We start from the raw sequence: 6,000 nt of genomic DNA on the forward strand, positions 1-6,000 counted from the left end.
AGAAAATCATAAAAGATCGGGAGCAGTAAATTAATCAGCTTAAGGAGTGAAGGGTTTGATGCCAATCAATCAAAAATGCAAAACCAAAGCCTTTATACCCAATTGATGTAAAACAACAGTTTGAGTTTTCAATCATTATTACTGGATACAAACAAAAAAGAATCTGTCTTCTGACTGAACATTTGTAAATTGTAATGATGTGTTAGGGTGAGTGAATAATTAATCTTTCTTCTGGTCGCATATGGATTTCTGTATGAAAGAAATGTTCAGGTTATTGTTTGTCATGATAATTCCCTTGTAAAATTTGATCATTTCTTGAGAAAATTTGAAGGCCTTGGAGGAAATTTACACATGAATATTATGTTGGTTTATGCTTTTGTTCATACAATAAACAAAACTACAGAAGAAGTACTTGTGGAGCTCTTTCTTCTTCTTTTTTTTTGTCAAAACTTGTCGAGCTTGTTGCATGATATTTGGACATAGTTACTTATTTTTTTCATTGACTTTTATCCTATATGTCCTTTTTAATTTCAGGATGTGTATAGGTGTTCAATCTGTATTCTAAGTCATGTAGTGAAAGAACAAGGATAACTACGCTCGTACAAAGATGAAAGAACGATTAAAATATGATTGTGCATATTGGTCCCAATTAGGTCATTGGAGTGGAAAGTTTCTATTCTAAGTCGATATAGAGAAAGAACACGGATAACTAAGCTCGTACTAGGATGAAAGAACGATTAAATAGGTGACTAGGCCTATTGGGACCAATTAGGTCATTTGATAGGAAAATATCTATTCTAAGTCGATATAGTAAAAGAACGAAGATAACTAAACTCGTATTGATGAAAGTTAGATTAGAGTGGTGATCAGGCCTATTGGGCCCAATTAGGTCAATGGAGTGGAAATATCTATTCTATGTCAAATATAGTGAAAGAACAAGGATAGCTAAGCTTGTACTATGATGAGAGAACAATTAAATATGTGATTGGTCCTATTGGGGCCAATAAAGTGCAACACCTTATATTCTAAGTCGACGTATTGAATGAACAAGAATAACTAAGCTCGTAGTAGGATAAAAGAACGATAAAAGTGATGACTGGGCCTAATTAGCCATTTGAGTGGATAATGGCGTATTCTAAGTCGAGGTAGTGAACGAACAAGGATAACTATAGGTGATTGGGCCTTATCCACTCAAATGACCCCAACAAGCCCAATCACCACTTTAATCGTTCTTTAATCCTAATACTAACTTAGTTATCCTTATTCATTTACTACGTCGACTTAGAATACGGGACTCTCCACTGAAATGGCTAATTGGGACTATAAGGCCCAATCACCACTTTAATCGTTCTTTCATCCTACTACGAGATTAGTTATCCTTGTTCATTCAGTACCTTGAATAAGAATACGAGATTTTGCACTTAATTGGGATCAATAGGCCCAAGCACCAATTTAATCTTTATTTCATCCTAGTACGAGCTTAGTTATCATTGTTCATTTAATACGTCGACTTAGAATACTGGACTAATCACTCAAATGGCTAATTGGGCCCATAAGGCCCAATCACCACTTTAATCTTTCTTGTATCCTACTACCAGCTTAGTTACTCTTGTTCATTCACTATGTCGACTTAGAATACGAGATTTTGCACTTAATTGGCCCCAATAGGCCCAACCATCAATTTAATCGTTCTTTCATCCTAGTACAAGCTTAGTTATCCTTGTTCTTTCCCTATATCGACTTAGAATAGAGAGTTTCCACTCAAATGACCTAATTGGGCCCAATAGGCCCAATCACCTATTAATAGTTCTTTCATCCTAGTACGGGCCTAGTTATCCTTGTTATTTCACTATATCGACTTAGAAATGAGACTTTCCACTCAAAAGACCTAATTGGGACCAATAGGTCCAATCTCCTATTTAATCATTTTTTCATCCTAGTAGGAGCTTAGGTATTCTTGTTCATTCATTAAGTCGACTTAGAATATGAGATTATCCACTCAAATGTCTAATTGAGCCCAATCACCTACTAAACGATGTTTCATTCGAGTATGAGCTTATTGGGCCCAACGGACCCAATTGGGCATATTAAGATGCCAAATGGCTCAAATGAGACATGAGAAGTGGCTCAATAGGGCCCATTGGGCTCGGACCAAAATGTCCAAATGGGCTTAATTGGGCCAAAGTTGGCGGGCTCGGAACTCGCCAGTAGCAAGCTCAATTTGGGTGTGCTACAATGACAAAGGCACGCCCAAGTTGATCATGTCACTATCACATGGCAGAGACTGGCATGCCTAGACATGGCGTGCCAGTTTCTCCTGCATCTGCACACCCAAGTTGAGCGTGATGTGTTATCCCATGACGAAAAATATTTTTTTCCAAAATGCTCTTGCACGCCAAAGTTATATGCGCAAAACTTGCACACACAACTTAGGCGTGGAGATGCGTGTCCCCCCATATAACTGAGAATTTCCGAGCAATTGGAAGCATATAGCAATTTTTTGAGTTCGTCCAACCATTTTCTTTGAAATAGCCAAACGACATTTTTTAAAAACGCCGTTATTATCTGAAAATCCATTATAATGGATTGCGCCAATCCGACCCTTAATTCTTAATTCTGATTTGCTAGACATTATTTATTGTATTAATACTAAGGCATCTTGTATGCTGTCACTGGTAGTACAAAGGCTGAGGTATAACCTAGAAAATCATAAAAGATAGGGAGCAGTAAATTAATCAGCTTAAGGAGTGAAGGGTTTGCTGCCAATTAATCAAAAATGCAAAACCAAAGCCTTTAGACCCAATTGATGTAAAACAACAGTTTGAGTTTTCAATCTTTATTACTGGATACAACCAAAAATAATCTGTCTTCTGACTGAATATTTGTAAATTGTAATGATGTGTTTAGGGTGAGTGAATAATTAATCTGTCTTCTGGTCGAATATGGATTTCTGTATGAAAGAAATGTTCAGGTTATTGTTTGTCATGATAATTCCCTTGTAAATTTGATCATTTCTTGAGAAAATTTGAAGGCCTTGGAGGAAATATATACATGAATGTTATATTGGTTTATGCTTTTGTTTGTATAAACAAAATTACAGAAGAAGTACTTGTAGAGCTCTTTCTTTTTTTGTCAAAACTTGTAGAGCTCTGTTGCATGATATTTGGACATAGTTACTTATTTTTTTCATTGACTTTCAACCTATATAACCTTTTCAATTCCAGGTCGTGCATAGGTGTTCAATCTGCCAAAACAATGGGAAATCAGATTGATAAGTTAAGCAACATTTGGAACCGGTCAAAGGCTGAGCATCTAATCATATCAAAATAAAACAAGCTTGCTAGCTGGATGACAACCACCCAGCCCCATAGAAAATTCAATATTTGACTACGTGGGTCATTGAACAGGTTTCCTTTGACATTTCTACGATAATACTACCTACGAACATAGACGATAACAATATATAAAGCCTTATACAGTTTTCAAACATTGTACTGAGATTGAAAGGGCAACAAGCAAAGCACAACCATGTATGTCACAAGACCTCTTTCTCTATACCGAAACGATCCTTCAGCCGCCAGTTTACCGCCCCCTGAAGGCCCCAACAGCGGCTACCTCGTACTCCAAGATGACGCATCAACTCCAAGAATGTTCTTCGGATTGTTCAAGGACAGCGAAATTAAGGATTTCCCTTTCACTCAAAACAAGCTCCACGATGTTACTCATAGGTCAGGAACTAGTGGAAATCGTCGTACACATCATTATCCTGTGTATTTTATCCCAGCAATTAATCATCCGTTATCTTCAAATATCTACTATGCAATCAAGACAAAGAGAAAGCATAAAGGGTAAGTATTTTCCTCTTCTGTTTGTATATGGTTGATTGACTGATTGAATGTTAACTTAGAATATCTTATCTTGTCAAGGATTGGATACACTATAAGAAAGTTTTTTCACAGCATTGTTTTGAGTAGGGATGAGCAGTGGATAAATTCAATCCAGTATACTGTATATTCAGTTCAATATTTCAATAAAATTCTAATCTGTATTCGATTAGGTATAAATCGGATATCCGTTTATGACCTGATCCACTCAATATCCGGTTGGTAAAAAAAATGGTAAGTTAAATATATATTTTAGGATTTTCGATCAAATTATACCTAATAAATAGAGGTGAGTTCCGGTGAAAACAATCCTTATGGTGTGAAATGCGAAGCATGTTGAGCCATTAGATTAGAAAATGGAGAGCTAAGATTAAAAGATCGGTTTTTTAATGAATCCACGCGGTGGCATTTTTGCAATTAATGGTGAACTGTTATTTTTATTTTTTTTACGTTTTCTGGGTGATTTTTTTATCTCTTTAGATGTGAACGTTAGCGTGTTATATGTGAACATTAGTGTATTATATGTGTACCCGAGAAAGTTCGCACTTCACACCATAAGAATTGTTTTCACCGGATCCTTATTCCTAATAAATAATGCGAAAGGTTCCGGTAAAAACATATTTAAGGTGTGAAATGAAACTAAAGTTATATGTGAACATTAGTATCTTATATATGAAATTAAAATGCTTATTTGTGAATTAAAAATATTGTATTAGGATATTACGGTGGTTTAAAACCTAATACAACGATTTGGCTGCATTAATCACTCTACGTTCACATATAAGTATATTATGTGCACATACAAAATAGTATCGTGTACATATAACTTTTGTTTCATTTCACATGTTAAGATATATTTTTACCTGATTCCAATATATAATTAAAAAAATAACGAATCTTTTTTAACTTTTTCCTCTTAATTATATATTTCATGTACCTCTTTCTTATAGAAAACGTTTAGAAGTATAAATTATTATTTAAATTTTTCGCCCACCGCTAACAATAGCATCTACTCTTCCACTATTTTGCATATATTTTCCTCTTCTACTATTTGTATATACTTCGTGGCAGTACCTTCCAGTCTTCAACTCTCCCACTTACACGAATTACTCCTACTACACTTTTTAATAATTAGTCTAATATTTAGGTATAAATTGGGAAAATATATAATATAATAAAAATATTCGGATATCCTGAACAGATAATATCATAACCCATATCCGGTCTAAATATCCGAAGAATAATTGAATTGGACCAGATACGAATATAAATTAAACGAATTTTATAATACAGATTCAGATTGGCGAGTTTTTGGAATCGGATAATTTTGCTCACAATAGTTTGCGTATGTACTGAAGTTATTATCGTCTCAAAATTTTGGCAGGAAAGCATGTACAAGTTCTAGTGATGAAGAAATGACAACATGTTGCCTTGGAACCTGCATAAATGATGTGGATCCAAAACCATTAGACCCTACTAACACTTATCAACAGTTCATCGTGTCAAAGAACAAAAGTTGGCACAGTTCTGGGTTCATGGCCACATCTGTAGCGCGTGATGGTCACCCTCCATGGTTCTTGAGGAGTAAAGGGTGGCCCCTTTACTCTAAAACTCCCAAGAACTTCTCTCTTGGAGAAGCAAGAGGGACGGATCTAGCGCTTCGTACTCTTCTTCCAGACTTTGACTTCTCTGTTTCTTACAAGGCATCTAATTCAGTGGTTGTTGGGAAATGGTACTGTCCTTTCATATTCATCAAGGACCAACTTACACCAAAGGAACAAGTCAAGAATTCTATGTACTATGCAATGACCCTAGAGCAGCAATGGGATAGGATCTTTTATTGTGACAATGCTCAAAGTGAAGGGTCCAAGAACACGGTGTTTGTGGATGTTACGGTGCCAAATGAAAGTGTGACGGTTGCTGAGGAGGATGTTGTACAACTAGCTAATGAGCATGATGGTGTGGTGTGGTTTAGCACCATGGATGGGAGAGCACGAGTCGGGTTGAGCTCGTTAATTGTTGAGAGGATGAAGTGGGAAGAAATGAGAGTTGGTTTGGTTTCAGATGGGGGACATCAAAGGAAGGTGTTGAAGATAGATGAATTTGGAGGAGTGGG

The sequence above is a fragment of the Phyllobates terribilis genome, unplaced genomic scaffold (assembly GCF_046119375.1).
Source record: "Phyllobates terribilis strain yellow unplaced genomic scaffold, ASM4611937v1 Scaffold_4098__1_contigs__length_65070, whole genome shotgun sequence".
NCBI classification, from domain to species: Eukaryota; Metazoa; Chordata; class Amphibia; order Anura; family Dendrobatidae; genus Phyllobates; species Phyllobates terribilis.